Source organism: Papio anubis, chromosome 18 (assembly GCF_008728515.1).
Source record: "Papio anubis isolate 15944 chromosome 18, Panubis1.0, whole genome shotgun sequence".
Taxonomy (NCBI): Eukaryota; Metazoa; Chordata; class Mammalia; order Primates; family Cercopithecidae; genus Papio; species Papio anubis.
In genome coordinates, this window is record NC_044993.1 from 19,634,936 (window position 1) to 19,657,069 (window position 22,134).

A 22,134-nucleotide genomic window follows, 5' to 3' on the forward strand; every position below is an offset into this window, starting at 1 on the left:
AGAGTAAAACTATAGAGGAGAGGCAATAATTAAATAACAGGAGAAACTGCCCCTGAGTTAAAGCCTACAGAGGGAAAAGGTTCATGTAGTTTCAGGTAAGAATAAGAAGAAACACACACTCAGGCATCCTGAAAAATTCCTGAACTCCAAGGATAAAAAGAAAATATGACAATTTTCAAGACAGCATGTGTAGGTTACAAATAGAGAAAAAAGAAATGAGGCTGACATCAGACATTTCATCTGCAACACTGGAACCTAGATGATAACGGAATAACATTTTTAAGATTAATGTGAGGGGGAAGAATGAACACCAAGAATTTGGGGACCCAGCCAAAATATGAAAGAAAAACATTTGTAAACATGTAATGAGTCAGGGAAAATATCACCCAAGATACAACAGAAGTTCTGATCATAAACTGGGATAAAGTAGTAAATTATCTCAGCAAAATGTAGGACAATGAGAGTGGAAGAGGAATGAGAATAAATAAAATATCCCTTGTTGTTCCTTGAGTATGAGAAAAAAGGAGAAAGTAGAGAACTGAAAATATTCTTAAGAGTTTATTTATTGGGAGAATAGTGTCTCTTGCAGATACCTTGTTTTAATATGAAATAATAATGATGATAGCTATCTATGTAGTGTGTAATGTGTACCACACACTGTTCTATGTGCATTACACATATTGTCACTTAATCCTCATGAAAACTCTGAGTAAAATTAAGAGAAAACAATAAACAAAGTGAGATGTACAGAATATAATTAAGCTAATCCAGTGTTACACTAAGAGACAGACACTGTCAAAATGCATTAAGAAACAATAATTAGTTATATGGTATTTAATATTTATATTTTAAATCTGAAAACAAGTTAATACTGCAAAGTATTTGAACCTAGAAAGCTGTCAGACTAGTAGACTCAGCTGATCAGAGAAAGCAAAACCTAGGCTAGCTGCACAACTTCAGAAAGGTTCAAGAGAGACACCAGGCAACTCTGAAGTTTGGGGTTCGGGGCACTGGAAAGTTTGTATAAAGAGGAATTAAAATCCCTATTCCAATTCAGCACAGCCAAGGTTTGAATCCCAGCAGACACACTGACCTCTCTGAGTTCAATTTCTTCATCTGGAAAATGAAGATGATAGTGATACCTACTTCAACCTAATACAAGCAAAGCCATTAGAAGAGGGTCTGCCATGCATAGTAAATTCTGAATACAGTTTAGGTATTCATATGAGGTCCAGAAAGAAAAAACAGAGGGAAGGAAATTATCAAAGTTATGATATTAAAAAAATTCGTAATTAAAGGACATGAGTTTCCAGCTGGTGTCCAATACAATAAGGAGACTCCCTTCAGAGAACACAATCTGTTTTAAAAATGAAAAGATCTAAAAACTCTCAAAGTGAAAAAATATGTCTCACACAAAGTATAAGAACTCAGAATAGCATCTGACCTCTCAACAGCAACTCCAAAAGCTAGTGTGTCTCACAAAAATTCTAAAAGAAAAATGAAAGGAGACTAAAGACATTTTCAAACATGCAAGATCTCAAAAAAAAAAATTACCTCCAATGTACCATTTCTCAGGAAGCTATGAGATATGACAAAACTGAAAGCTTAAAGCAAGGAAGAGGAAGACAGGATACAAAAATTAGGGGATCCAACACAAAGGACTAGTGACAGGAATTCACAGGATAGTGCTGAAGGAAGTCCCAGGTTGATGACTCTGCAACATGCTTGGAAAGCAAGCAGTCCATAGTGAAGCACAATGATAGAAGGTTCCAGGAGAAATGCCTATAAGAAAATAAATATCATTGAGAAATTATCTGTAGCTTTTAATTACGTTTTGCAACTTGGCAAAGAATGTGAGGCTGAATTGGTAATACATACTAATACACAGGAAATAAAATGAGAAATGCAAAACAATTACCAAATCCAGGAAAAACAAAAGGTTGAACATGCAAGATAATGTTAACATAGCACACAAAAAAAGATATAGTTGTATATGTTTCTGTCATCATGATAATAAAAATTCTGGTTATTGATTGAACCAAACATGACATCTCTGTAACAAGCGGACAGAAGGAATAGAACTGTGTGTGTGGTTGTGAGAGGGGAAAGACATAAGAAAATTAAAACTCATCAACACTAATAGGAAGTCCATCAGTAATGTCTAAAAATGAAAAAAAAATCACTCAATGCAGTATTTTTTTATTCTAAAATATCCAAGAAAATAACAGAGAAAACACCTAAAATGTTTTCAAGTAATTGCGACCAGGGAACAGGACTTAGGACTAAGGACACCTGCAATGTTATGTATCACAGGCCTTGTAATATTCTGCATTCATTATGTGATATTATGTACTTTGATTAAAATAAAATGTAAATTTAAAACAATAAAACCAAATGATGGGATGATCAAAGAAATTCCAGACAGATAGAAAACAAAATAAAGCAAGCATAGCGATTTTAACTGCAAGAAAATGAAAAATAAATTTAAGTACTAAATAAAAAGCAAAATTATGTAATAAAAAGTTGAATTTTTTTAATGATTCAACATTTATAGATCTGCTTGCATCAAACATACTGGAGGTAAATATATGAAGAAAAAAAGTTTAATGCAAATTTATTTACAATCCAATTACAGGGATTTCCACTTCTAACAAAGATGGAGTAACAGGAACTAGATATATCCTCCTGCCAGAAACAAATAAATAACGGTCAACATATATGAAAAACTGGACATTCGGCAGTGGAAAATGGTGATCCCTATGAGATACAAAACGAATAAAATGAGCCCTATGATTGCCTCAGCTTACAGCCTTGAGAAAATTTCTAGACCATGGTACAGGAAGGGGAAACTGAGCCAGCACCCGGAAAATGCCCTGATGAGGAGATACAGAACTCCATGTACAGTGAAAACATCTTTGAAAAACAAAAGTAAATAAAGACTTTCAGATGTATAAAAGCTGGAAGAATGCATTACCTGTAAGACCTGCACTATAAGAAATGTTAAAAGAAGGCCTTCAGATAAAAGGAAAATAATACCAGATGGAAATATGGAACTATACAAAGGAATGAAAATTACCAGAAATGGTAACAACACGGATAAATATGTAGATTTCTTCTTCTTATTTAAATCTCTTTAAAAGATACTTGACTGTTTAAATAAAAATAACTACAATATAGTATGGATTTGTGACATACGTAAAAGTTAAACATGACAATAGTAGCACAAAGGTCAGGGAGGGAGAAATGGAAATATGCTGTTTAAGATTTTTATACAGGGAGAGCATTAGGAGATACACCTAATGTAAATGACAAGTTAATGGGTGCAGCACACCAACATGGCACATGTATACATATGTAACAAACCTGCATGTTGTGCACATGTACCCTAGAACTTAAAGTATAATAAAAAAAAGGTTATACTACACATGAAATGATTTTATGTCACTTGAAAGTAAACTGCGATAAATTAAAGATGTACCAAAGTTAAAATGTGATAAATTAAAGATGTAAAAAAGCAAACCAGAGTTATAGCTAATGAACCAAAAAAGAAGATAAAATGAAATTACTAAAAAGGTTCAATTAATCCAAAAGGAATAAGAAGAGAAAATAGAGAAAAATGGAACAAATACAAAACAAATAGCTAGATGATAGATTTAGGCCTAACCAAATAAATAATCACATTAAGTATAAATGGTCTAAATACCCCAAGTAAAAAGCAAAGGTTATCAGATTGAAGACAAAAGCAAGACTTAACTATATTCGGCCTACAAAAACATATTTTAAATACAGTCACATATAAGTTAAAACTAAAAGGATGAAAAAAGATACACCACACTAACACTAATCAAAAGAAATCTGGAGTGATAATATTATTATCAGACAAAGCAGATTATAAAGTATATCACAGCTCTATGGGGATCAAATTGTCAATACAACATAATAATCCTAAACTGCTATGCACCTAATAGCACAGCTTTAGTGTATATGAAGCAAAATTCAGAGAAAAATAAACAGAAAATCAGTAAGGTACAGAAGAGTTGAACATCACCACCAACCAACACATCCCAATGGACTCCACTCAACAACAGCAAAATACACATTATGCACCTGTGGTCTAAGACCATTTTCTGGGTCTATCTTGTTTTATTGAGATAAGACAAATCTCAATAAAGTTAAAAGGATTTAAGTCATACAAAATATGTTCTCTGATTACAATGAAAAGGCATTAAAAGAAACACACAAAAATAGGATGGTTGTGGTTAGTTGTAACAGTAAGTTCTATGTAACTTAGCCTGACATATGCCCAAGTGTAAATTAGCAGTGAGTATTGTACAATGCTGTACCTGGTATATATGACAGACTAATATTTTGCCCCCAACTCCCCATTTCTAAAGATCACTCTTGCCCTCAACCCCCGACACTTCAAGCTTACAATTGGGTTTTTCTTAGGGTTGTTCCTCTTTGAAGGAAAGGGAGGCATTTTTTTCATGTGCTAGTTGGCTCTCCTCATAGTTCAATCTTTTCTACAGCATATTTTGCAAAAATCTCTCCAGGTTCCTGAATGTCAGTAGCATTGCAGCCTAGTTCCTAACATTGGCTTACCTTTTTCTCTAATTTTATATTCCTTCCGTTGTTTCAATGAGCATTTAAAAGGAATTGTTAAATGCCTATGCTCAAATAATTTCCTTAAATCATAACCCACATGTCTTTTCTAATAAAGTTTCTTTAAATTTCAAAGCACATAGAAATACAGAATTTCACAAACGTTTCTTGCCTCTTGAAACTGCATATTTAGTTTTTTCTCTAATTACCTCCAAACATCTAACTAAAGTAAAAAGGCTTCCATATATATTTTTTTCTGAGAGAGATATATATATCAGAAAAAAATAAATCCATGGAATTAATAGGCATATTCTTCCTTCATAAAAATGGAACTGAAGGATTTTCAGAATTGTAATACTGTCTGGGAAGCTGAAAGGTAAAGGAGGAGACTTGGGGAAAGGAGAGAAAAAAAAAAGGATAAAATTAATGACAGACCAAATAGCTAAAGTCCTTGTTCAATCATAGCCATAAAATGTGTGCAAGCACACACACAACACACACACACACACACACACAGAGCCTACTTCTTTATTAAAACGCATAAAGCAGCCAGAAGCAGGAGCACCAATAAATTCTTCTGTATAAGCAGAATTTTTTAATGGCTCCCCGAACACTAATAACCACTTCTCTCTTATGTGTACTTGACTCTGTTTAACCTTTTTCTGGTGCTTTTTAACTTCTCTAAGTCAGGTACTAATATGGAACTAATGTGGGGTTTATTTTCCCTATAGGAATAGCAAAAAGAGCAGTGCACATTATCGTAATCATACGAGTCCTTCTAGCAACGGTAGGACTTTAGATCAAAGCCTATGCATTATAGCCCAGGAAAAGAATTTAATAACAATTGCAAAGCTAAGCAATCTTGTTTTTAACTATCAGATATTTTACTGAATATTAGTCATGGAAAAAAATACTCTTGGCAAGCAAGTGGCCCAGCAGGAGAAAATATGGACATCCTTTCAGTCCTAGTTCAGTTGCTGTTGGCCTCAGCAGCGAGGATACCCATGTAATGACTGACTATCACAGCCTGACATTGATTAAGGATGGCTAGAAACGTGAACCCGTTTTATCTTTGGAAGATGAATTTTTGAGGTGGTTTTCACTGCTGGAAATAATACAATATAAGTGGATGGGGCAGGAACAATGTCACATTTCTAGCCATATCAAGCATGCGCCTCAATATTCCAGGTTCCTTGTGAGTTGCTAATTTGAAATGTATTAAAACATATCCCAGACTCAGCATTTCTGCCTGACCACTTCATCTTCATTTAAGGTTTTTGTGTGTATGTGTATATATGTGTGTGTGTTTATGACTTTTCTCTCACAAGATACCTCGGAGATGCAGCAAACACTTCCACAGTGGAAATGAACAAGATGCATCAAGATTTTTTCCCCCTGACTTTCAGCTGCTGGATACTTTTCACTTCTTTTATTTTTCAAATACAGAGGTCACCCCAGCATCCTGACAGCACAGTAGTTGTGTTCCAGCTGCATTAATCCATTTCCAGCTGAGCTTCTGAAGAAAGAGGAATTCATTTGACACCAGCAGAGAGAAGACAAGGGAAAAATTAAGAGATAATGAATAAATATATAATTTAACAAAAGAGAATAACAAGAACACAGTAAAGGAATACATGTGGGTATGTATGTATCTATGTAAAAATGGAGAGCCATGAGTGAAACCGTATAGAAAAGGAACCAGCATATATTCTTAAAAAAGAAAAAGAAATGAGAATGCATTAGTCTTGAGTGAAAGGTAGCTACTGTAAGGTTTTTATCTGAGTCCCATTTAAATATCACCTTGAAATAAGAATTGGGTTCACACTTCTCTCAGCTAAATAAAGACACGCCTACTGAGCAGTCCATAGCAATAAAATCCATTGCTTCCAATATCAACCCAGTATTTTCATCAAAGCTGTAGTTAGACATGGCTGAGTCAAGGCAAGTTTTTTGTTTGTTTGTTTGTTTTCTTGGTTTTCTGTTTTTTGTTTTTTTGTTTTTTTGTTTTTTTTGAGACAGAGTCTCGCTCTGTCTCCCAGGCTGGAGCGCACTGGCACGATCTCAGCTCACTGCAAGCTCCGCCTCCCGGGTTCACGCCACTCTCCTGCCTCAGCCTCCCGAGTAGCTGGGACTACAGGCGCCCGCCACTGCTCCCGGCCAATTTTTGTATATTTAGTAGAGATGGGGTTTCACCGTGTTAGCCAGGATGGTCTTGATCTCCTGACCTCGTGATCGAGTCAGTGCAGTTTTAAACCATCACCCAGACACCCTAAGTATGTTCAACATATTTGGAAATGCAGAATGTTTGCACCCATAATAATTTTCAAGCACAAGACCACATATACAAATGAACTTGGGTAATGTCTATTTCTTTTATCTAAGGTTAGCTGGGAATACCAAAATACCCTCTCCTAAGACACATATCTGCAGAAGGAAAAGTTGAAGCACACTTCCTCTTGATTTGTGAGATAACTAAATACAAGGCAATTAAAATGACTGGAATAAGCAGATATACCTGGTAAATAAATGTTGAAATACTGCTAGAGTAGTTTTGAAAATATGGCCCTAAAGAGATTATTTACAACATGACATCCAAGAAAGAACTTGTAATGCAGCATTCATAATGATGCAATAAAAAAAAGACGCAGGTATCTGGCTAATTAGCCAATATGCTTTTAACTTACATTTCTCATTTCCTTAAATCATATTTATACAGTGAAAACTTACATCAAAGCCATATATTTATTTTATGAATAACTTCCCTCTCACCTTCGAAACTGGAAAATTAAATTTTTTTGCAACTTTTTTTAAGTTCTGGGATACATATGCAGAATGTGCAGGTTTGTTACATGGGTATACATGTGCCACAGTGTGAAACTGTCTAGAAGAGGAACCAATATGTTTGCTGCACCTACCAGCCTGTCATCTAGGTTTTAAGCCCCAGGTGCATTAGATATTTGTCCTAATACTCTACCTCCCCCTCCCCTCACCTCCTGACAGGCCCCAGTGTATGATGTTCCCCTCTCTGTGTCCATCTGTTCTCCTTGTTCAACTCCCACTTATGAGTGAGAACATGTGGTGGTTGGTTTTCTGTTCCTGTGTTAGTTTGCTGAGGATGATGTCCATGTCCCTGCAAAGCACAAGAATTGATTCTTTTTTATGGCTGCACCGTATTCCATGGTGTATATGTGCCACATTTCCTTTATCCAGTCTATCATTGATGGGCATTTGGGTTGGTTCTAAGTCTTTGCTATCGTAAATAGTGCTACAATAAACATACGTGCACATGTGTCTTTATGGTAGAATGGTCTATAATCCTTTGCGTATGTACCCAGTAATGGGTATTGCTGGGTCAAATGGCATTTCTGGTTCTAGATCCTTGAGGAATCACCATGCTGTCTTCCACAATGGTTGAACTAATTTATACTCCCACCAACAGTGTAAAAGCATTCCTATTTGGAGAATTAATTTCTATGACCTCTCCTTTCTCTCATATTCTAAAGAGAGCAATGGCAGAAAATAAAAGATAGCGATCTGAAGTGTGCAGACACTATATAATTATCTTGGTAACAATTGAGTTAATAGTTGTAAGTACAGTTCTAGGTTAACCTTAATTGGAATCACGGTGACATTTAATTGAGACAATGGCCTCCATGTCTGAGAACTCATCTATGTGTAAGGCACTGATTTTGATGTGATTTCAACATCCCGAGTTTATAGATGAAGAAACTGAGGGTTGAAGAAATTAATGACTTTGTTAAGGTCCCATGACCAGAAGTCAAGATTTGAATGGAGGCTAGTTAAATGTCAGAGCTGATCTTCTCAGCTGCTACACTTATGGCCTCCCTAATACTGACACGCCCTCAGTTAAGGTACAGAAGTATATGATTCCTATTCACAGTGTTCCAATATTAACGTAAAACTGTAAATTCTTCTGTACATCTGGGAGTCTGTGTTCATCTGAATCCCAAGAGTCTATGTGTTACAAATTCTAATTTAAAGGATCATATTTTCAGTTTGACCAATAATACCGTATCTAAGCATTGAGATTTTCACTTACATGTTATACCTGGAAAATAATCACTGACAGCATCGGCTTCAAAAATGAAGAACAATAATAAGAAATCTACGTAAGCCATTTTCTTAAAGGAAACTTTTAATAAATTTTTTCTATTAGTTAGTTGTGTACATTTTTTTGAAAATATGAAATTCACAGCTCATTCTATGGCAGTTCTGCATTCCTTTTTAAATGGCTAGCTTTTACAAAGGGCAGACAGGTTCCCAGCTCCACAGAGCAATAACACTGATAATAATACCTTGTGTTTCTATAGAACCTTTTCTCCAAGGAACTCCAAGTTATTGGATTAACTCCACCAGTTTCCCTTGCCAGCACACTTCCAAATATAATATTACTTTTTATTGCTGTGCATTATAATAAGAGAAAAAAACATTTGAAGTGCAAATAGTACGCTGAAAAATCAACAAATATAGATTATCCCTAATGCAAACACATTTCAGGAAAAATATATGTATTTTAACACATATTTAGGCCCATTATTAGAATTCTTTATTTTCCTTCACATTTAACTGAATCGTATTTCCATAGCTAATGGTTACACATAAAGTTTTAACTACTTGAATGTTTGGTTAGAGCATAAGAAGATAACCAATTTGGCATTCTTGTACCTACCTTCATTATGAAATGGAATACTGAGAAATATTTCTGAATGTAGACAAGCACTTTTCTCTTTTAATTCAATGGCATCTTAGGAAAATATCATTTAATTAAAAGACAAGATTTAAAAAAAAAGACAACTATAGATTCTGGGGCAGCTAACCAACTGTTTTCTTGCTGTAAGCCAAGATTGTAACCTATGAACTTAATAATTACGTGTTTGTTTCTACCACAAGTATCCCCATATCATACTGAAATACTCCAACTCTTTAATTTGCCTACACTGTACTCATTCAAACACCACGACTGCCCACATATCATGAGAGTGAAAGTTATTTAAAGAATCAACCCCTAAATTTTTTTTTTTTTTACTTCTTAGAAAATATTATAATTATGTGGACAACATGATGCTGACTGAGCCACATGGCTTCTTTCTTTCTTTCCAGAAATATCCAGGCAAGTAAGAATCCAGACAGCCAGATGTGGAGTATTTACTTTTGTGATCTCATTGTTTATGACAGTCAAGTCAAACAGAAACTTTTCTGTGAATCAACCCCCGTTTCCCAGTTGCTTAGTTTGAATGCTCCTGTGGACATTTGCCGTAAATAGTTTGACCACATTTGTCACGTGTCTGGAACTCACTTCAGAAGCAAAATGAGAATATGTGGCATATGGGCATAGAATTCACAGAAAGTTCTCTCGTGAGGGGAAGGATCAGAATTTCATGATCACAGCAGAGGAAGTTGTTAACTCAGCAATTCCAGACGGAGTGTCCTGCCAAGCAGTGGAGAGTGAACTGGGGGAGACAGGATAGGGTCAGAAATTAAAACATGAGATGAGGGTGTCAAAAATTAAAAATTATAGTGATAAAGTAAAAGTTACAACAATGGCTAGACTATATTCATATAGTTTGCATATGCCTGTAAGAAAGGTGGTGCCTGGTAAGACCACAGTTATAGTTCATCACATTGTTTCTCCCTTTTTTTTTTTTTTTTTTTTTTTTTTGAGATGGAGTCTGGCTCTATCACCCAGGCTGGAATGCAATAGTGCGATCTCGGCTTACTGTAACCTCCACCTCCCAGGTTCAAGTGATTCTCCTGCCTCAGCCTCCAGAATAGCTGGGACTATAGGTGCCCACCTCCATGCCTGGCTAATTTTTGTATTTTTAGTAGAGATGGGGTTTCATCATGTTGGCCAGGCTGGTCTCTAACTCCTGACCTCAAGTGATCCATCCACTCGGCCTCCCAAAGTGCTGGGATTACAGGCGTGGGCCACCATGCCCGGCCTAATCACATTATTTGTTCCCCATAAAAAAAAGTTTCTAGAACAAAACAAGCTGATTTTGTAGATATAATATCCAACAGTTGCAAAAATTTATTCCGGGTTTCCCATGTGCCTAGAAATGTGCTAGAAGTGTTTTTTCTTTTATTTTTATTTTTTTGTATTTTTTAGAGACAGGGTCTTACTCTGTTGCTCAGGCTAGAGTCCATGGTGCAATCACAGCTTGCTGCAACCTCGAACTCCTGGGCTCAAGTGATCCTCCCACCTCAGCCTCCTAAGCACCTGAGACTACGGGTGCATGCCACCATACCTGGGTAATTTGTTTTTTTGTTTTTTGTTTTCAGAGGGACAAAGTCTTGCTATGTTGCCCAGGCTGGTCTCAAACTCCTGGGCTCAAGTGATCCTCCCACCTCAGCCTCCTAAGCACCTGAGACTACGGGTGCATGCCACCATACCTGGGTAATTTGTTTTTTTGTTTTTTGTTTTCAGAGGGACAAAGTCTTGCTATGTTGCCCAGGCTGGTCTCAAACTCCTGGGCTCAAGTGATCCTCCTGCCTCAGCCTTTCAAAGTGTTGGGATTACAGGCACGAGCCACCAGGCCCGGTGGCAAGAAGTACTTCTAAATGTTAAAAAGAAATAATAAATGCATCTAACCTCACTGGAAACAAAATAAATAAATAAATAATAAATTTAAAACCAACTGGCCACTATACCCTAACAACAGGTCAATTTCTAGATTTAGCAGACATGGCAAGATCATGTATTAGTAACACAGATTCTAATATTATCTTGAATTTTATTCTAATGGAAATGAATGGTAATAATCGCTCTACACATTGTTGTCAAAGCTTCCTTGTGACAAATGGTATAATACCAGTTTCATTGAATCCTGTTGCAAAATAAAAATATTAGCTACCTACATAAAATATGGAGAATTCAGCTGGATTCCACAATTTAGTTTTTACTCTTTCTTTCAAAAGTGTTATCAATATTGCCACAATTAACAGGAACAATAATCCCTTGGACCTACTGGTGTGCCCAATGAGAAGGGTACTATTCAGAGGTGACACCTTTCTTCAAAATCCAGTACACCAGCAGGACCCCGTGGCTCACACTTGTAATCCCAGCACTTTGGGAGACCAAGGCGGGCAGACCACTTGAGGCCAGGAGTTCAAGACCAGCCTGCCTAACATGGTGAAACCCTGTCTCTATTAAAAACACAAAAATTAGCCAGGCATGGTGGTGCATGCCGGCAATCCCAGCTACTCGGGAGGCTAAGGCAGGAGAATTGTGGGAACCCAGAAGGCAGAGGTTGCAGTGAGCCAAGATGGTGCCATTGCACTCCAGCCTGGGCAACAGAGCGAGACTCTGTCTCATAAAAAGAAAGAAAATATCTAGTACACCAAAGAAAGCCCATAATTTTCAATAGTGTGAGTCTCATCACCATCTTATAAAGCTCTCTATTCTCTCCTTGTGATGCAATTATGATGGTTTTTCAGAATGATTTTTGGGGATAGATTGTGTCGCCAAGGCTGGCTACAACATACATTTTGCAGTGTGACCTCACCACCTCTTTGTCAAAAGGTAGAGTCTACTTCACCTCTCTTTAAGTCTAGCCTTTCCTGGGACCTATTCTGATTACAGGACCAGTCTGACCGTGATGGGCGTGACTTTGTACAACATCATAAGCTGAGCCTTAAGAGATGTGGAACTCTCACCTCGCCTTCGGAATGCCCCTGCTTAGAATGCACCGGCCATGCCGTCAGCAAGTGGGCACAGCCTAACCCACCCTCGGCGTATGCTCTTTGTACCTTCTTTCTTGCTAGAGACGGTTTTAAATAACTAGGACTACCACAAATCCCAATGGCTATAAGCTTTAATGCCTAAAGTAATTCTTCACAAATAAAAAGTGTCAACTTCCTTAAAATGCTCAAAAGACTATCTAGATCAAAAGAGCCCACACATCTTTTTATTTGTTTGAAGGAAGCCAGAAGCCCTCTGCAACTAAAAACCTGGGTTTAAATCCCAACTCTGCCACATCATTTGAGTCTCTATTTTCTCACTTCCGAAATCAGAAAAATGGCCAGGTGCATTGGCTCATGCCTGTAATCCCAGCACTTTCAGAGGCCAAGGAAGGTGGATCACCTGAGGTCAGGAGTTTGAGACCAGCCTGGCCAACGTGGTAAAACCCCGTCTCTACTAAAAATACAAAAATTAGCTGGGTGTGGTGGCAGGTGCCTATAATCCCAGCTACTCAGGATCCTGAGGCAGGAGAACTGCTTAAACCCGGGAGGCAGAGGTTGCAGTGAGTCGAGATCACACCACTGCACTCCAGCCTGGGCGACAGAGAGAGAGACTCTGTCTCAAAAAATATAAAATAGGCCTGGCACAGTGGCTCACGCCTGTAATCCCAGCCCTTTGGGAGGCCGGGACAGGTGGATCACTTGAGGTCAGGAGTTCAAGACCAGCCCAGCCAACACGGCGAAACCCCATCTCTACTAAAAATACAAAAAATAAGCTGGGCATGGTGGCACGCACCTGTAGCCCCAGCTACTTGGGAGGCTGAGGCAGGAGAATCACTTGAATCCTGGAGGTGGAGGTTGCAGTGAGCCGAGATCACACCATTGCACTCCAGCCTGGGCAACAGAGTGAGACTCTGTAAAAAATAAATAAATAAATAAATAAATAAATAAATATTAAAAAATAATTAATTAAAATAAAATGAGAAAAATAATTGTGAAAATTCAGTGTAATCATATATGACATCTTAGTCAACTTGAGCTACTGTAACAGGATACCATAGGCTGAGGGGCTTAAACAACATTTATTTCTCACAGTTCTGGAGGCTAGGAAGTCTAAGATCAGACGGCCAGCCTGCTCCAATTCTTGGTGAAGACTCTCTTCCTGATTTGCAGACAGCCGTCTTCTTGCCGTGCCCTCACATGGCAGAGAACTCTGCTCTCTTCATCCTTTTCTATGAGCACCAATCCCATCATGAGGACTCCACCCCCCTGACTCATCCAAATCGAATTACCTGCCAAAAGCTCACCTCCAAACACCACCATAATGGGGAGTAGAGCCTCAACACGTGAGTTTAGAGGGGACATATTCAATCTATAGCATGTGGGAAGGGCTTATAAATCCTAGGACATGGAGCAAATGTGAGAAACTATTATTCAACAGGCCATTCTGCACACTGTAAGATGATAATCCCATACAGAAGTGGCTCTGGCTGGCTCTAGCTGGCTTTTCGGAAGCATGAATGTGGGCTGTGACTTTCTCAGAACTAGGGCACCAAGTCCAAGTGCAGGAGACTCGACAGACACTGACCTTCATGTATGCATTCCACAAACATTGACTGAACATCTATGGTGTGGCTGGCACTCTCCTCAACACGGAAATGCAGCATGAACAAAACACAATCTACCTTTTTTTTTTTTTTTTTTTTGAGTCAAGAGTCTAGCTCTGTCATCCAGGCTGGACTACAATGGTGCAATCTGTGCTCACTGCAACCTCTGCCTCCCAGGTTCAAGCAATTCTCCTGCCTCAGCCTCCCGAGTAGCTGGGATTACAGGCATGCACCACCATGCCAGGCTAATTTTTGTATTTTTAATAGAGATGGGGTTTCATCACGTTGGCCAGCCTTGTCTCGAACTCCTGACCTCAGGTGATCCGCCTGCCTCGGCCTCCCAAAGTGCTGGGATTACAGGTGTGAGCCACCACACCCAGCCAATCTATGCTCTCTTAGAACTCTTTTTTTTTTTTTTTTTTTGAGACACAGTCTTGCTCTGTCAGTCAAGTTGGAGTGCAGTGGCATGATCTCGGCTCACTGCAACCTCCGCCTCCTAGGTTCAAGCGATTCTCCTGCCTCAGCCTCCCAAGTAGCTGGGATTTCAGGCATGTACCACCATGCCAGGCTAATTTTTGTATTTTTAATACAGACAGAGTTTCATCACGTTGGCCACCCTGGTCTCTGACTCCACCTTTCTCCACCTCCCAAAAAGCTGGGATTACAAGCATGAGCCACTGCACGCAGTCGCTCTCTTAGAACTCTTATCTGCATGACTAGAGACATGCTATCATACTAATAAGAGCTAACAAGAACTGAATCCAGATAAGGAGACAGACAGTAACTAGGCCGTTTTAGGAAAGGCCTCTCAGATAAGGTGAGATCTGTGTGGAAACTACACATGTGTGCAGGAAGATATTCCACGTGATGGGAACAGCCTGTGCAAAAACCCTGAGGTGGAATCGTGCTCGCTGTGCCCAAAGACTAGCAGGGAGGCAGGTGCAGCTGGGGTGGAAGCAGCCAAGGGAAGAGTGGAGAGATGACAACAGAGATCTAGAGGTATCTAGACAGATTCCAGCCTGACGGGCCATGGCAACAACACTAGATTTTATTCTAAGTGAAAGGAAACAGCAAAGTAGGCTTTGAGCAGAGGAGAGGCGCAGCCGGATTTACCTTTCTAAGAGATGGGTGTGGCTGGCTGTAGAACACATCGGTGAAGGGAAGCAGGAGCAGGAACCCTGATAGAAGGCTACCGCAGCAGAGTCCAGGCAAGAGATGCTGCAGCCTGGACTTGGCTGTCATAGTCAGGAGGTGAGGAGTAGCTGCCTCCTGGATCTATTTCAAACTCAGAACCATAGGATCTGCCAATAATTGCGGTAGTGGGTGGGGAAAAAGAAAGGAGTCAAGAAAGAGGTGGAAGTACATGGTTTCCAAGAAAACAAAGGGATAATTTGGGGGTTTGTTTTGTGAAACGATAACCCCAAAAGAGGTCTTTTTTTAGCACCAAGTTTTCAATGTCTTGGCTAAAAATAATAATAATAATTTAATGCCAGTAATATTTTTAGAAACTATTTTACTGTCATATAAATGTACTAATTTGGGGAAATATGAGATGCATAAAAGCAACTCCAATTCTATTTGCTTTAGTTAAACCTTTATAACTAAGCACAGCTGCAGATTGCCCAGGCATAATTGTAGCTCCACCTGGCAGGCAGGCCCCTGGGTTCGAAGCACAGCATTTCATTAATGAAATGAAAGAATGTGTGAAATGGTATTTTTAAACAGTTGAAATGAAAGAAAACCTCATAGGTGGCAGGCTGTCTTTGCTAGGCCACAACCATGTGTTGAAATCTCACGTGAACACTGCCTGTCTCACATCTCTTCTTGGCACAAGTGAGGCTGTCCTTACCATGGATGTTCAGATAATGCACTGGACCTTCCGAATGCAGATACTCTTGGAATTTCACAGCATTCCAGGAAAGAAAAAGGCACAGCCCACAAGCATCCTTATTGCACTCAGGTTCTGAAAATCTCTTTATTTTCTTGAGACTACCAGGTTACCAAGGAGTAGCATTCAAAGAAAATGTGTACAACCAATAATAACTATACTGGCCACTCTCCAGGAATTTCTCCTTTATTTATTCAGCCAACTATTTGCATTTCACTATACCATTAATTATCGCATACATGAACTAGCAATCCAACTCCCATAAAAATGACACCTCCAATTCCTCCTAGAGCTACCAAGAAAATCCAAACCCTTTTTTACAACATCAAAAATCTAAGTTTGTGCTCTGTGTGATTTAATCCTTAATAAAGAGAAGAAAATTTAATTTTATATTGTTTCAAATTATCCAACTTACGATGAGAATAATTAGACTTTCTACCTAGACCCTAATGTTATAAACCCAAATAACATTCCTTCAAAACAAACAAACCAAAATATATTTTTAGAAATAAAGGAATTGGGCACAGTGGCTCACGCCTGTAATCCCAGCACTTTGGGAGGCCAAGGCGGGCGGATCACCTGAGGTCAGGAGTTTGAGACCAGCCTGACCAACATGGAGAAACCCCCATCTCTACTAAAAATACAAAATTAGCTGGGCGTGGTGGCGCATGCCTATAATCCCAGCTACTTGGGAGGCTGGGGCAGGAGAATCACTTGAACGCCGGAGGCAGAGGTTGTGGTGAGCCGAGATCACTCCATTGCCCTCCAGCTTGGGAAACAAGAGCAAAACTCCGTCTCACAAAATAAATAAATAAATAAATAAATAAATAAATAAGAAATAAATAAATAATAAAGGAATTGAAAACCACTAGAAGAGCAGTTGTTTTTAACACAGCTCTCTCAAAATTCTACAGAATAAGTAAACAAAAATGAGTACTGTCTATGAATAATTATTAAAGAATTAATTCAATAGCTCTATGGAATTCTTTTCAAATGTTCATAAAACTTTTTAAATTAATCTAATGATAATTTATAATGAAAATCATGCAGCCACATTCTTTGATCACAGGGCAATCAAATGAAGAAATTAACAACAAATACAAATCAGAAAAACTAACCACTTAGAAATCTTAAAACAGGCTGGGTGCAGTGGGTTACTCCTGTAATCCCAGCACTTTGGGAGGCCGAAGTGGGTGGATCAGTTGAGGTCAGGAGTTCGAGTTCTGCCTGGCCAACATGTTGAAACCCCATCTCTACTAAAAATACAAAAAATTAGCCAGGCATGGTGGTTTGCACCTGTAATCCCAGCTACTAGGGAGGCTGAGGCAGGAGAATTGCTTGAACCCAGGAGGCGGAGGTTGCAGTGAGCTGAGATCGCATCGTTGCACTCCAGCCTGGGTGACAGAGCCAGACTCCATCTCAAAAAGAAAAAAAGAAAAGAAAAGAAATCTTAAAACACTCTTCTGAGTAACTCAACATCTAAGAACGAAATTATAGACTATTTAGAAATTAATGATGTCTCCCAGTAATAAGAACCAGAACGTCTTGGGGAAACAACAGATTCGGATCTGGAGCAGGAACTGTACAAGGTAACAGACAGACATCTTCCTGTACCAGAAAGAAAGAAAGCTATCAAAGACCACAAGGGTCACATGGAAAGAACCTAACGCCCCCAGTGGTCAAAGATGGGACAACATGAACATCAAAAAAGTACTGACTACAATGGACTGAAACACATCAAACACATTAAAATCTATGTATTTGTAATAATACTATAAAAGTGGTCTGTTCTAGAGGTTTCTAGAGCACCAATTCATTACACTGAAAATGTTAAATAAAATATTCAAAAATTTATCCTGCCCTTCTCTGTGAAATTTATTTTAGGGTAAACATTTAGTTGCTATAAAGAAATAACAGAATTGGAACTCAGCATTTTGCAACCCTCAATGACATAAACTGTCTGGGCAATGATCAAGGATGACTGATAAAACCATCAGGTAAGACTGATGAGGAACCCTATAATGGACGAATCACACTCGAAACATCTACCCCATTGATCAATGTTAATATCATAAGAAGAGAAACAGACATTGTGGGTCTCTTAATATGATGTAAGACAAACGGCACAGCACCACCTAATGAGAGATTCTTGCCAAAAATCTTCAACTCAGATCTGAGTATGATCAAGTCTTTAGTTGTAACCACCAGTTTACAGGAAATACAGGGATAGAGGAACATGTTAAACAACACCATGAGGACACAATTAGGCAAGTCCAGAATTGGGAAATTTTACAGTACAAATGCCTTATTTTTTCACACAAAAAAAGTAAAAACAGAATGAGAAGAGGAAAGAAGGACTGTTACAGATGGAAAGAGGTGTGTCAACTAAATGCTACATACAGGCCTTATTTAAGTGCTGATTCAAACAAACCAACTATTAAAAAGACATTCATGAGATAAGTGGGAAAATGTAAATACTGACTGGCTATTAAATGATATAAGAAATTTTGTCACTTTTCCTTTGGAGATAATGTTTACTTAAAAGTCTGAATCTTAGAGATGCAAAAAGAAGACATACCTGCAGATAAAATGTCTGGCTTTGCTTTAAAATAATCCTGAAAGGTAGGGATAAACAAAATTGACCATATTTGTTGACACTGGTAGAATAAAACCAGGACTTCATTATTCTAGTGTTGTGTACTTTCTATTATGTCATTTCAAGAGATCCACAATTTCTTATTGGGCATGTCTACTTTTGTGTATAAAATTTTCTATAGTAAAAAGGGTTTTGGCCGGGCGCGGTGGCTCAAGCCTGTAATCCCAGCACTTTGGGAGGCCGAGACGGGCGGATCACGAGGTCAGGAGATCGAGACCATCCTGGCTAACACTGTGAAACCCCGTCTCTACTAAGAAATACAAAAAACTAGCTGGGCGAGGTGGTGGGCGCCTGTAGTCCCAGCTACTCCGGAGGCTGAGGCAGGAGAATGGTGTAAAGCCGGGAGGCAGAGCTTGCAGTGAGCTGAGATCCAGCCACTGCACTCCAGCCTGGGCGACAGAACGAGACTCGCCTCAAAAAAAAAAAAAAAAAAAAAAAGGGTTTTGTTTTTTTTTTTTAAAGAAATGAATGACAGTGAAAGCACCGCATATCAAAATGAATGCCACTTTGGCTTTCAGAGGAGGATGCCTTAAATTAATTTTTTAAAAAACAAGATATACCAGAATAGCTATTATTAAAAAGTCAAAAAGTAACAGATGCTGGCGAGGTTGTAGAGAAAGTGGAATGCTTACACACTGTTGATGGGAGTGTAAATTAGTTTAACCATTGTGGAAGACAATATGGCAAGTCCTCAAAGAGCTAAAAACAACTACTATTGGACCCAGCAATCCCATTACTGGATATATACCCAAAGGAATATAAATTGTTCTGTCACAAAGACATATGCATGCATATGTTAGTTGCAGCACTAGTCACAATAGTAAAAACATGGAATCATAAGTACTCCTCAATGGTAGACTGGATAAGGAAAATGTGATACATATACACCATGGAATACTATGCAGCCATAAAAAGAACAAGATCCTGTCCTTTGCAGGAACATTGATGGAGCTGGAAGCCATTATCCTTAGCAAACTAATGCAGGAACAGAAAACCAAATGCTGTATGTTCTCACTCATAAGTGGGAGCTAAATGATGAGAATACATGGACACAAAGAAGGAATCAATAGACACTGGGGCCTACCTGACAGTGGAGGGTGGGAGGAGAGAGATGATCAGGAAAAATTACTATTGGGTACTAGGCTTAATCCCTGGGTGATGAAATAATCTGTGCAACAAATCCCCATGACATGCATTTGCCTATGTAGCAAACCTGCACATGTACCCCTAAACCTAAAAGCTAAAAAAAATAAGATAAAGACATATAATAAATAAAACAAACATACAACTCTAAAAGCTAGAAGTAAAACCAAAATTAGTCAAAATAAAGAGGGAATAATTAATCAAGATAAAAGTAGAAATTAGTTTTTTAAAAAGCACACTTGAAAATAAACCCAAAATCTGTCATTTCAAAACACCAATAAAATAAATCTGTTAAGTATAATTAAGAAAATAAGAAATAAAACCCAAATAAACAGGTTGAAATTGAAAAATTGGTCATACTCACAAATATGAAAGAAATTTTAAACATAAAATAATCAATAATATTAGGTTGCAATAAAACCAAACTCTAGATAAAATGAATGACTTTTAGGATAATAAAAATGATTCAGCTTAACTCAAGGACATAAAACACAAACCTACTAATAAGCACAAAATAAATAGAAAGGATAGTTTAAGATCTAATCCCAAAAGTCATCAGTCTGGATTATTTTATTCATTTATTCTTTTATTGATTCAAAAATATAAATTGAAAACCAATATTCTATTCTTATTACTATACTTATACTATTCTATATACTATTCTTATTCTTATTCTTCTCAATGATGAGGATTCAAAAAGAAAAAAAAAATCATGCTCTCTTGGAATTTACATTCTAGTGATGATTGGGATGAAGGGGGAATACAGACAATAATAGCATAAATAGGTAAAATATATCATATGTTAGATGGTGTGGAGGTTAAGTAATGCCCTTCCCCCAACCCCCACCACTCCAAAGACGCCCAAGTCCCAGAACCAGTGAATATGTGACTTTACATGATAAAGGGGACTTTACAGGTGTGATTAAGAATCTTGAACTGGGAAGAGTGTCCTGCATTATCTGGTGCACCCAATGTAAACACAGGGGTCCCTTGTAAGAGGGAGACAGGGAGGTCAGAGTCAGAGAAATTTAAAGATACAGGAAGGGGCCATGAGCCAAAGAATGCAGGCAGCCTTTCGAAACTGGAAAAGGCAAGGAAATAGATTCACTCAAGAGCCTCCAGAAATAACCAGCCCAGTGGACACCTTGATTTTAGGACTTCTGATTCCCTGAACTGTAAGAGAATAAATTTGTATCGCTTAAGCTACTAAATGTGTGTTAATCTGTTACAACAGCAATAGGAAACTAATACAGATGGGAAAAAAAAAATGCCGAGTAAGAGCAGGGCCTGCCAGAGTGTGCAACTGACCTAAGTTAGTTAGGGTAAGGGTGCAATTGACCTCAGTTGGTTAGGGTAAGGGTGTAATTGACCTAAGTTTGTTAAGGTAAGTGTCACCTCTAATAAGCCTTGTTATGTAAAGTGTGACAAGGGAAAGAAAGAAAGGAAAGAAGGAAGGAAGGAAGGAAAGGAAGGAAGGAAGGAAGGAAGGAAGGAAGGAAGGAAGGAAGGAAGGAAGGAAGGAAGGAAGGAAGGAAGGAAGGAAGGAAGGAAGGAAGGAAAGGAGAGAGAGAGAGAGACAGAGAGAAAGAAAGGGAGAGAAAGGGAGAAAGAGAGAAAGAAAGAAGGAGAGAGAGAGAGGGAGGGAGGAAGGTTGGTTGGTACAATGAACTACTTCATGAGCAAAATTCAAAGACAAACAACAGGAAATTAGGAAAAATGAGATACAAATGGCAAATAAGCATAGGAAAAGGTATTCAATTTCAATATTAGTAAAAGAAATGGGAATGAAAACAATCAAATGCCACTTTTAACAGACTGGCAAACATTTCAAATGATTATTAACATCCAGCACAGGTGAGTGTGTGGGAAATGGCAATCTCTTACATTCTTGAAAAAATTTTAAACTAGTGTAATCTTTTTATAGGGCAATCTAGCAATTTCTACCACAGTTTAAAATATGCCTACCTTTTGTCCAGTAACACATTTGTAAGAATTATACTTTTAAAAGTTTGCACTAATGTCTAGGAAATATATGTGGTATTCACTCTAAAATAATAAAAACAATTTAAGTTTTACCCAGTGGAATATTATTATATAAATTGTGATACATCCATACAAAACAATTTAAAAGAACTTAAGGCAGATCTATATATACTAACTTGGAAAGATATTTACAGCACATCATTCAGTGAAAAACTCAAGTTGCATATCTATGTATATACTATGATCCATATGGGAGGTAGTCTCTCTGATGGCCCCCAGTGATCCCATATCCATACCTTTGTGTGATCCCTTCATCTTGAGTCTTGGCTGAACCTAGTGATTCACTTCTAATAGAATACGGCAAAAGTAATGGAATATCACTTCTACTATTAGATGTACAAAGAGATGGCAGTTTCTTCTTGCTTACTGTAATGGAGGCCAGAGAGCCCTGTGTAGCAAAGAACCGAAGGAGGACTTTGTCCAACAGGTAGCATATAACTGAGGCCTTCAATCCAACAGTCTCACAAAGAACTGAATCCTGCCAGCAATCACATGAG

The 22,134-nt window shown here is 38.1% G+C and overlaps 1 long non-coding RNA gene across 1 annotated transcript in view; it reads right to left on the minus strand.

Moving 5' to 3' along the window:
* The window catches only part of LOC103880529, a 96,176-nt gene that overhangs the window by 49,280 nt on the left and 24,762 nt on the right, over nucleotides 1-22,134 (minus strand). Inside the window, exon 5 of the long non-coding RNA XR_004179735.1 lies at nucleotides 5,935-6,118. This is a non-coding gene — a long non-coding RNA (uncharacterized LOC103880529). The remainder of the gene's footprint in view (nucleotides 1-5,934; nucleotides 6,119-22,134) is intronic.